The sequence below is a fragment of the Scardinius erythrophthalmus genome, assembly GCF_964197995.2.
Source record: "Scardinius erythrophthalmus genome assembly, chromosome: 13".
Classification (NCBI taxonomy): Eukaryota; Metazoa; Chordata; class Actinopteri; order Cypriniformes; family Leuciscidae; genus Scardinius; species Scardinius erythrophthalmus.
In genome coordinates, this window is record NC_138233.1 from 5,984,100 (window position 1) to 5,996,469 (window position 12,370).

The window sequence follows — 12,370 nt, forward strand, 5'->3', positions numbered from 1 at the left end:
TTTTGTGCGTTGCACTTTCTCCCATTCATAGTAATATGAGTGCACCATCTTTGTATATCTAAAGTCTTTTATATGGATCAAAAGTGCCCAAAACTTGCATTTTGATCACATATTTTTGTTTTTCTTCTTTTGAGATGGCAAACTGACTGGCCTGTTCTGCAGTTACATGGATGTTTTGCCTGCCAGGTCTCTGTGCCAGTCACGTGACTGAAAACTATGAAAACATGAGATGTCATGTAGGCATGTGCCGGTATTCGGTAATGCGATAAATCGCGGTAATGAATATGCACGATATTGTTATCGTGGGCACTTCAAAATACCGTGAAAAATAATAGATCAGAATTTATATTTATAGAACGCGTATTAGCTTATTTTCCATCAACCGCTTAAACAAACACTGCATATGCTGCGCGAAACACGTGCGCACTCTGATGTAAACAATCCCCACATGTATTAGCACTGTGTTCATGCGGCAGTGCGCACTCTAGTCTAACATAAACAACCCTCACAAGGAGAAGACGCACGGCGGAAGGAGGAACGCTGCCGACGATTTATCCCCCTTCTAAAAGCAGGGCTGTCAATACGCATTCAGCGTGAGACTCACGCAATTTACACTTTTCAAATGGTCTCGCGCCACATGCAGTTTCTCACGCAGAGAAAAATCGCGGAGCAAAGAGGACACGGAGACCGACAGACTAGACAGAGCAGGTTATTATGGTATGAAAACAATTCTCAGCTCTCATGTTCTGTCCATTTTATTACGAAATTCAGACAATAAATACTGTTTTGGTGCTTGTAAATGTGACTTGACAGATCACTGTAGCGCCTCAGTTCAAGTAAACCGATCATCTGTTACTTTTTATTTAAAGATACAGTAGGCTACAACTTACCGAAAGGTATATATGCCTCATACATAATATCGATCATTCAGTGTTTTTCAACCACGGAAAGAGGTCAATAAAACTGCAGGTGAACAATTATGTCACAGAACGTTACATTTACCTTAGGAAAGCCATTTAATGACCAACACGTTAGTTGACTAGAAAAAAATAGCTATAGAGAGGAGTATTTTGCTAAATATGTGCACTATATTACATTAGTATTATATTTTTACTTGTGTCATAATTGTTATTATAATGAAAACCAAATTATATTTAATTTAATTAGTTAATTTTTAACCTTTAATAATACCAGCTGACAGGGCTCTCTGTATGTTTACAGCATTATGTGAGATATATTTTTTCTTGAGAAAAATTAACGTCTATCTACTGTAGCCTACCTAATATTTATCCAAAAAGTCAATACTGAATCAAGATTGAAATCAAATCCCAAGAATTGAAAGCGTGAAAATTGTGTAAAATTCTATTTAGTTACCAAATGTTTTGACAATCACTATTGTAAAGCAAGTAGTTTTTTTTCTACATCCTCCCCACCAATCCATCCATTTCTCTTGAGAAATTAAAATATCGTGATAATACCGTATACCGTGGTAAAAGCTCAATCAATTAATCGCAGCATGAAAAGTTGATACCGGCACATGCCTAATGTCATGTTAGCCTCTCACTGACTATGTATGTGTGTGTTGAAGTCTTGTGTTTGAGTATGAATGACAGCTGATTGTACAACCGTGATCCAACACATTCAGAACCACAAAACCACAGAGTGTAAAATTACCCATTCAACAAAATCTGGTGACGTTTGAGAAAAACACTTTTTCTAAAGCACTACAATTGAGCTGCACAACCTCACCACAGCAGCTCTGGAACATGAAAAAAATTTGCACTCAGTGGCCAGTCTACATCAGTGTTATTTTAGCATCATTGAGATACTATTACAATTGTTTTATTCGGAATTAGGTTTTATTTTTGTATTTTCCAATTTTCTTTTTTAGATATTTTTTTTTTATGTTTCTATAGTTTGTATTCATTTTTATTTCTGTTTTAGTTTAAGTTATTTAAAGTAACTGTATGTAAGTAATGTTTCCTTGGCAAATAGCTGAAATTTAAGGTAATTATTTTTAATGGTTTCAGTTTTAGTTAACTATAATAACCCTGGTTTACATGCACACCAATAGTCTCATAATTGCCAGTCAGACATCTTCAATCCTGTTTAAAAGTCACTTGCCATATTATATCAATTATTCACATGTGGTACTTTAACTGCTATTTTGTTGCTACACAACAACCCACAGCACAATATGATCAATACAAATGCATTAGACTTGTTTGTTGCAGCTGGTACTAACAGCCTGCAAATGCAAAATGTTTGCCAGCTCAAAGAATGGTAAAGTGGTTAAACACAACAAACAATGCCCTTATTCCATCAATAAAATTCATTAATGTCATGCAAAGCTGCAAACAAAAACTCTCAACATTTCCTGAGCTGAATACTTGCCTGTTTAAACCGCAGTCCTCCACATATTTTGCTGTGGTTATGGTTACGCTAATTATGAGACATAATCCATAAACATAATGCCAGTATTCGGCTTACATGAGCTCCAACTCATGCCTTAATTTATACTACATGTAGGGCCCTATGATTTCTGCGATGCTTAAAACACAAGACGGAATCACAGTATCCAGTCAAAATGGAATTTACTGTACAACACGGAAAGCACAAAAGACTGCAATTGAAATATGAAGTCATGTTGTGCATTTCACAGCGTGAATGAGCGGTGTATTTTCGTCTACTACACATACTCAAGCACTTTAAGGTATATTATAATTTTTTCCTTTCAGGTATTAATTTTAACAATTCACTTCTGTTGCATAGCAATTTGAAAAACTGAAAGCAGACCAAAATATAATTTCTAAAAAAATAAAACGGATTTCATTGGGCCGCAAATAAGGTTCCATGTAAATGCACTAGTCAGAGTGTTACACACTGGACACTCCAATCAGTGAGATTCTTTTCATCCCACCAGCTCATCATCTGCGCTGGATCAGACCTACAGTAATCAATAACAGGCGCCAGCAAACGCTGTCATTAGACCAGCGGATTCAGCCCAGCATTATGACACCCGCTGCGCGTGACAATAAAGGTCTATCAGTGGAGACGGACGCTCTGCTTTCAACTGATAGAGGACGGCTCCAGCCTACCTATCCTCTAAAACCTTTCATATCGATTTGATTACGGTTCCCCCGCAAGTCTCCTTTCATGTCGAATTATTTGAAACGCAGTACATTTGAATCATAGTAATAATATCTACACATGCCTGTTAAAAGCACAGTCCTCAAAATAGGGCTACATGATTTGCGGTGTGGGGTGGGTGGGGGTGGTGGGGGGGTGGGGGGGGGGACTGTGCTTGTTTGTAGGGCTTGCACAACTTGGCCAAAATGTTGTGATTATATTTCAATATGTCAATAAAACAATAATAATAAACATAATAATACTAGTAATTACATAATAATATTAACAGCGTTAATAAAAATAATAATAAGTTATTATATATTAATAGTCATTAATAGTCCATTTTGGTTTTACTACCAAAACTTAAATGGCTCTCCTGAGCTAGGTCTGCAAAGATGGAAGCAACGCAAAGTAACACACAAAGTAACAGAAAATCCCAAACCTCCTTTTGAACAAGTTCAGTTTATCTGTGTTCAGAAAACAGCCTTCACACCAAAACAACCTGAACTCAAACAGAACAACACAACTAGTGTACAAACACACCCAGAAGAAAACAGCCCATCATCATTTAACATGGAAGCTCTTGGATATCCTCGGCACTGGACAGTTTGAACTCGGCCTGCGTGAAGAACAGGGGAAATGTCAGGCCTTTAATCGCACACAGGGACTTAAGAGTGATGCTCTTGTAGTTCTTGTTCGTTCAGCTCCACCGAGAGCATCCCAGGGTTCAGAAGCTGCGCTTTGACAACATGAAATCCAAGAGCAACTGCACCAAACACGCTCAGGATATTCCTCAAGGATTAGATATCCAAAACAGGCCTTACTGCTCCCAGAGGAGCCGTTTCCACGAACAGCGGACGCTCCCATGAGGCCGTTCACCTGCCACAAGCAAAACTACATACGAGAATTTACGCACATAACACACATTAACTAAGACTGAGTGATATGTAGCTAAAAACAAAATATTCTCTTGATATTTTCATCCTTCTGACAATATGTACTGTATACTGAAATGGCTTAAAAGGGAGGTATTGCTGTTTCTTCCCAATCAGAGTATCCATAAGTTTGACCAAACAGCCATTAATGCCAAATAGATTCAACTGATTAAGAATACAGTAAAATTCTAGCAAAAAAATTATCATAGAATATTTTCCAACATTGTTCAACTAAATGAACAGTAAGAATAATATTTAAAAATTTCCCTGACATGCACTAACAGAACAATAAAGTGCTATATTTACCTTAGTACATAAAACATTTTAAAGCATGTCAAATGCCACAGCTCAGTGAACATTTCTGCCAAGACAAGAGTTTTAAATTAAAACATTACAAGAAAAAGTTACAGAAATTAGCCTCAAAATGTAGAAAACTTAATTTAAATTTGTGATGGACTTAAAACGTTGCCTTACTAATCTGCTTTTGGGAAACCACACAAACAATTAAAACCGCATTCAAGTTATTGTGATTGACACTGTTTCCTAATGTTAAATCATCAGCAATTTCATTGTGAATACATTGTAAATATTCAATATATTCACCCAACCAATGACAAGCTATATTAATTTCCAAAACTTTTGAAATTAATCACTGCCCCCTTTATAATTTTCTCAAGAGAGCAGTGTAGGAGAGCAGGAGTGCCCACTTTGTGAATTATTAAAGATTCTGCAAAACAGCGTGCACATGTACAGGTCTGCGACTATGGCCTCGGGGAGCAGCAGAGATAATGACCAATTCAGCCGAACAGGGTTATAGACACTATAGAAAGAGAGAGAGAGAAAGAGGCCATAAAAGCAGAATGAAAAGAAAATGAATCAGCAGTAAAAACTCCAAAGGCATTCTTAGAAAGTGTTTGAAACGTGTCACACCAGCAGCGTAAGCGGCAAAAGTGAAAAAGCGTGCAGGAAGAGGTTGTGAACACGTTGATTATAATTCAGTGTGAGCATGGACAGTTTCGTTGATAATAATGGGAGTGTTTTAGCGTTGATGTGCTGCGGTGTGTCATTTGCTCGCTGAGCAGGCAGGGTGTAAAACACATTTAAATTACATTTAATTGGTATAGTAATCAGATTAATTCACAAAAGGTTTCACAATCCATTGAGTCATATTTCTTTTCTAATAATCCTGCAGCAAAACATCAGGAATATGCAAATACTCACTGATAGGTGCACAGAGCAAACAGAGATAGCGGCGATAAGATAACAGCAAACTTCAAAGGCATGAAAAGATAAATTAACACAAAATGGGCTGATAAATCTGCTTTTCTATTTCATTATAATCCTAGATCACTATGATAGGGCACAATCCCTCATTTTACAGACGAATTATAGTGAGTTGTGTTATGTATAAATGGTTAAATATATCAGAGCTCCAAGAGTGCGACCAAATGGTCACATTTTGCAACCTTTTTTTCTGCCAGTGCAACTAAATTTTGTTAGAGGTCGCACTAGTGCCTTTTATGTTGCATATGAGGAACATCATACGGAAAACAAAATAAAAGTGAAACGAAACCATGCAACTCATTTGAGCTGCGCTGTGCTCAGAATAGGTTTACTCGCGGGACAATCTCGAGCATTCAAATCCAATGCAGAATTCTGATATAAACCATGTCAGATCAAACAGCCCTGACGTGGAAACCGAGAGAAAAATTGTGCCATGAATGAACAAGTTATCGAAGGCTTTTCAATCCACAAATCACCAACATTCACCATGGATTTAATGTAGCAGCGCTAACTGTAACCATGGTATTGTGGAAGAAATATGTAATATGTTTTTACATTATTCCTTTCAGGGTTAAAGCAAACTTTTGAGAGTGAATTTCAAGCACTTTTCCAGGGCTTTCAAGTGCCTTTAAAAAAAAGGCATTTTTTTTTTTTTTTTTTTTTTTAAGAAAAATAATAATAATTTAAAGAATAATTTAAAAAACAATTTCAGTTAAAGGGAGATTTTCAAATTTAAAATAGAATGTTCAAAAAAATTTCATCAATTTAAGTCAAAGGGTCAAATTTACAACAACCCCTACTAGCACACCTAGGGCTGATATTATATGCAAAAAAAACCTGAATGAATTCTGCATGTCAAGCACTTGATCTTAAATGATTTGCAAATGAAAAGAATAGATAACTCATAAAGAAATCAAAAGAGACTGCATGAGACGAGAGTGTGAAACAGAATAGAAGAAACACTTCACTTTTGCATAGTACAACACATCATAATTCAGCAGGTGTGTAGAAGAAACTCCTAGAAAAAATCTAGAAAACCTTAGTTTTAAAGATTACACTTATTTAGACTTGCTTCTTAATTAATTGAACTATAGGAGACTAAATAAATAAACCCACAGAATTGATGCAATACTTTAAAAAATAGTATGACTATATATTGTACACAGCCCTAGCTTATGTTATATAACTTCTGTCCTCTTTCTTTCTTTTTTCATGTCGTATCCCAAGTGGTAAAAAATAACAACAACAACGTCCCATTTTTAACAGTGCCTAATCCACAAAGAGTCTTATTAGGATCACAAACGCTTCTCTCTCCCAGTTGTAATGTGGACATCCCACAAGTGTGATCCGGGCAAGCTTTCGGCACAGAAAGACTCATTTCCATAAACACAGCGGACGCTGCAAATGAACTCTGAAATGTCAGTCTGTAATCAGTCTATATCCAGTTGACCCAATATTCCTCTGTGTTGCCCCAGAACCGCACCAGTCCCAATGCACATCCCATCCAGAAATCCCAGGGATTCACGAGCGAGCAGAAATCTTGTCGAATCCCCCAGTACAGACAGACCCTGAACAGAGAGAGTCTGCAGAGCGTCTGATCTCTGGCAGTCCCTGCCGGGCGGTTAAGCCTCCCGCTTATATCAGACGATGGGCTCTTGTGTGATCAGACCTAATGCTCTCACTGCAGCTTCTAGAATCCTGAAGAACGTATGATACGTTCCAATACGCATACTTTCCATCAGGGGCGGAGTGGGACCAAAAAATCTACCGGGAAATTTCGTAGACCACCGGCCCTCGGTGGTAAAAAAAAAAAAAAAAAAAAAAAAAAAAAAAAAAAAAACCTTTGCTAAAAAATATAGCAGTGAATGAGAGAATATTAAATAGATTTTTTTTGTTCCTCTATAGTTTTTTCACAACTTTCTAAAAGAGTAAAAAAATTGCGAGAGATGGATAACGGCAGTCAGAAGAACTCAGAAGAGAGAAATATAAGTCACTTTGTCATCACTCCCACAGACGCAGCATTAGAAACCCTCACAGCAGCATTAACTCGTTTTTTTTTGTAATTTTATTAAAGGTAATATAATATAAAATAGTGTTAAATGTAAATACATATTTTTTTCAATTGAAAATATAAAAAAAAACTTTCCAGGATTTATGCGGATGATGACCGTTAAAACGTGTCATCATCACCCTGTTGAAAAGGGTCTATGGCATTTTCACGGTGACACGACACCTTGCTCGTTAGCTTCTGCTAGTGTTAACATAATCTGTATACACTTAACATAGCAGCAGCAGCCAAGGGAGGTTACTCGTTTTAAAACTAGGAAATCTGCCACTAGTAGCCTAGATAGTCACTCAATAGTAAACTTTTTATTTGTCTCATATTTACCACTGCTACTTTCAAATTACACAAGCTTTTGGCTGGCTGGCTGCATAGCTGGTGCTAATTCCCATCTGTGCCTAGCTTTGACAACATGTGCTTCAGTTTATTTCACCTGTAGCATCTTTGCTTGTTGATGCCCGGAACATGTCTGTTATTTTGGAGCATTTCACTGCCTCCTCCTCCATAATTTTTGAGTCTGACCTTCTCAGCGCCAGATTTTTTAACGCTTGTGCTGAGGGGTGCTAGATCATTGACGGGGGAGCTGCGCAGTTATACAAATAATAATTGAGCAAAACTTGGCCACTAAATATTTAATATTCAATTATTTTAATGATCACAATTAAAGTCTTAATTTTATTAAATTGAACAAGTGCAACATTCAGCATTCAATCAAATATTCTAAAAGATGTAGGCTATTAGTAGCTTATTAATAAGGTTATTTCAACATAATATTTCGTTATTTCAACATTTATGTGCGTGCAACAAGCAAGATGTGCATTTGTAAATCCGGTAACGCGTGCATTGATTTTTAGTAATAAATTAGTGTTTTCTGACAGTGTCGGGTGTCGGCTGCAAAGATGAAGTTGACGATCGCCATATATAGTGAACGCGCCTAGAGAAATGCATGATTACGTAATCAGAGAGTAGGCAAGCCTTTTTCTTTTCGTTTTGAATTATTTCGTTTAAAGTTATTTCAAGCTTTGTGTATTTGATGTGTTTCGCATGTCTGTGTGAGGCATACACAGAGTTTCGTTAACTTAGTTCGGATGAGATGCGCTCAGTTAACGTGCAATGCAATTGACCGCGCGGGCGCCTCCATGATTAGGCTATATTGTCTGTTTGTTATATTTGCTTATTATTATTTAAAAAATGATTAAAATTAAGATACAATTTATACAAAACGAAATTCACTTTAATGAAAGGTTTTCTACAAAACAAAACTGAATGAAATGGTCAAAATCATGTCTGTCTGACCATCTGTCTCTTGATAGGCATCATATCTTATTCGTGCTGTTCACTTTTCATAAATAAACATAAATGGAAAAGAAATGACATTATATATTTTAACAAATATGAAACTAAATGCGCTTATTTAATGGCTACAATAGGCCTACAGACTCTCTATTTGTGCAAATTGCTGCACATTCATTTAATTCTGAATTTTGCACAAGTTGAAAGGCGTTTGTTCAAATCAAGTTCACGGATAATTGTGCGTGCATTTATTAATCATTATGATACTAAAATCATAAAAATGCTATGTAGCCTACTAAAAATCAGATGAGCCCAGAATATGAACGCAACGTTTAATTACACGTTAAGCAATTTCCTCCCATAGAAAACCATTAGGCCTAAGAACGCTTAATGTAGCTTAATGCAGATTAGAATGCCCCCTTATTATGTCGAAATAACGACTTATTATGTCGAAATAACGAGATATTTTGTTGAAATAACGTCTTAATATCTCGAAATAACAAGATAAGTTTTCTTTTTTGCCTTTCCATCATTTAACTCACTCTTACGGACGTTAGACTTCCAAGACGTGACTAGGAAAAAGAAGTGTTCGGCGGCTTTTTACATCAAAGGCCGACCCGATTTTGGGAGGGGCCGCTCACTGACCCCCCTATGTTTTTGAAAATCCTATAGACATGGTTGGACCTGCCGAACGGGTTGAGCACTTTTATATACTGTGTTGAGCAGAGAGGCTGCACAGTTTGACCAGCGAGAAGCGGCCGCACATCAGGCCGCCAGACGGGTGTTGCTAAAATAACTCGCAATGTATAACTATTATCAGACCGGCCCTCCGCGGCCTCAAAACACTACCGGCCCACCGGGAAAAGTCCCGACTCTCCCGATTGCCACTCCGCCCCTGCTTTCCATCCTAAATAGCATTTAAAATTCCGAAATTAGAAGTGCAGATCTGTGCACACTCTAATACTAATACTCTAATTAACTAATATCTAATTAATTAACACTCTAATACTGCCCACAACCCATTGTGCTTCTAAGAGGATTCGATTCAGAACTACAAAGAAGAAAAAAAAAGTGTTAAAAAACTCCAAACATGGCAGAAATGCAAGACCAATGTTGCTAGGAGACGTGATAAATGAAAGCAATATGTTCTAAAAAAGGTTCAAAATATCATACGTTTGACATCAACTGACAGGATGGAATCAGAAAAAAATCTTAGTCTGTGCCAATAATACACTAAGCAATTTTCTGTGAAACCCGTCAACTCTAACTGGCCTAAAAGCATTGACACCTCCACCAGACTGCAAATCGGGCCAAAATATTTGCGAAAGGATTTCCCACTCAGACAGGAAGAAGTCGTATGACCGACATCTACAACGAATGTTTATGAGTTCGCATTTGAAACTGCTAAAAAACAAATGCACTGAAACGTGCACATACTCTCAGAAAAGAAAATTACAAAATCTATCACTGGGGCGGGTGCCCTTTCAAAGGGTACATTTTCAAAATGTACATTATTTGCCCATAAAAGGTGCATATATCTTAAAGCTGCATATTAGGGATGCACCTAAAAGAAAATTCTAGGCCAAAACCGAACATTCTGAATGCAATTGGCCGAAAATGCTTTTTAAAAAGAATTTATTATTCTAAATTAAAAAAAAAATGTGTATAATTGTATTACTATTAGACATTATAATGAAATTTAATCATTTTAATGGTACTGAATAAAAAAAAAATTCAAGCCAATCGGTGCATCCTACTGCATATTAGTTCAGGACCTTTTCAAAGGGTACTGCCCCAGTGACAGCTTTTGTATTTTTTTTTTCCGGAGGGTGCAGTTGTACTCATTTTCTTTTGATGGTAAAAAACCTAATTATTATTCCCTTAAATTCTGTTAATGTGGAGTCTGGCAATGCCGGTACTCGTATCGTATAATAAATCTCACCAGAGGAGCTGTCAGTCATTCAGCATGAAACCCCTCCCACTGAGAATCAACACTACAATCAGCATGTATGATCATTTCCGTGCCTGTGTGTGAATGTGAGATAACAGTCTGACAGTGAAGGTCAAAGAATGATCTGTCTGGGAGTAGCCTAACTGTGACTCACTATTATTCAATCAGAAAGCAGAGGACTCGTACAGAACACCACAAAAGGTGCCTGCGCCCGAATGCCAACGCACATACTTTACTACACAATACAAAGAAAGTGCACGCTGTAACTTTACTAAGTGATCAGACTTACAATTTTCACTGCTGGATGAAAAAAATTCCATAGACTTACATTACAGGATTAGTTCACTTCAAAATGAAAATTCTGTCATCATTTCATTGTTTCAAACCTGTATGAATTTCTTTCTTCTGCTGACCACAAAAGAAGATATTTTGAAGAATGTCGGTAACCAAACAGTTGATCGGCCCCATTGGCTTCCATAGTATTTCAGTCAGGACCACGATCGTCGAATACGTTTGACAATTAGCATACAATTTGGATTGGCGGTATGGTTCTGTTCTAGGCAAGAACTCCCGGCGCATCAATTGCAGCCTAGAATGAATAAGAGTAGCAATAACCCCCCTTAGGGTAAACAGAACAGAACTAGTGCTGCACGATTAATCGTATCGCAATCGCAATCGCGATGTCAAGCCTACGCGATTATATGACGCAAAATGCTGTGATTTTATATTAAATAAACAAATTAGCGCTGTTAACGAAATTAACGCAGCATCTGTTAATTTTTGGCATCCTTTGGCTAGTGTTACATGATCCCACTCTTATTCATGCAAATGCTTTTAAATAGGGGTGTAAGAAAAAATCGATACACTTGAGTATCACACTGCCTGCTTGAGCCGCGCGGAAAACGCGTGCATGCTAGAAATAGAACCGAATTCTAATAGAACTCTAATAAATTCTAATAGAACTTAATAGAATAAATGTCATTTAGATGATTGAAAGTCTCTAGGTTTTGACATAAATGCAAATATAAATGTAATTTAAAAAAATATTATCGATTTTCAAATACTGCACCTGTCAATACAGAACGAAATATTCGATAGCCTATTTTGCCGTCAACACTGCCGACGTTGTCTTTGCGTCAGACACGTTTCTAGTGTGCAAAGACATGGAAAACGCCACGCAAACGCCACGCAGCAGTGTGTCGCTGGCCTAAGAACATGTGAACCACCCAAACTTGCAGTTTGATTTTCTGTGTACGCAATTGTTTACCTAAAGTAAACTTCTTTGACTTTTATGCACATCATGTCTTTAAATATTACTTTTTCTAAAATTATAGTCCTACTTAAAAAAAAATCCAATATATCGCCTTATGCACAGTATCGAAATATATTGCAATATATTGAATCGTGGCCCACGTATCGTGATATGTATCGTAACGCCAGATTCTTGCCAATACACAGCCCTACTTTTAAACCAATCATGCGCGATAAGACAAAAAAGAACGCGCTGCCAGTGAATGTCCTCCTGACACACACACACACACATACACACAACCCACAGATAGACGCGCGCCAGTATCAAGCTCTCTTTCGCGGTAGAACGAACAACACACATGTATGTCAAAATGAACCACTGCCTGTGAATGTCCTGACTGTGACACACAGAAAGACTCGCGCTAATATCATGCGTGCACACAAAACAGCATGCCAGAATACAGT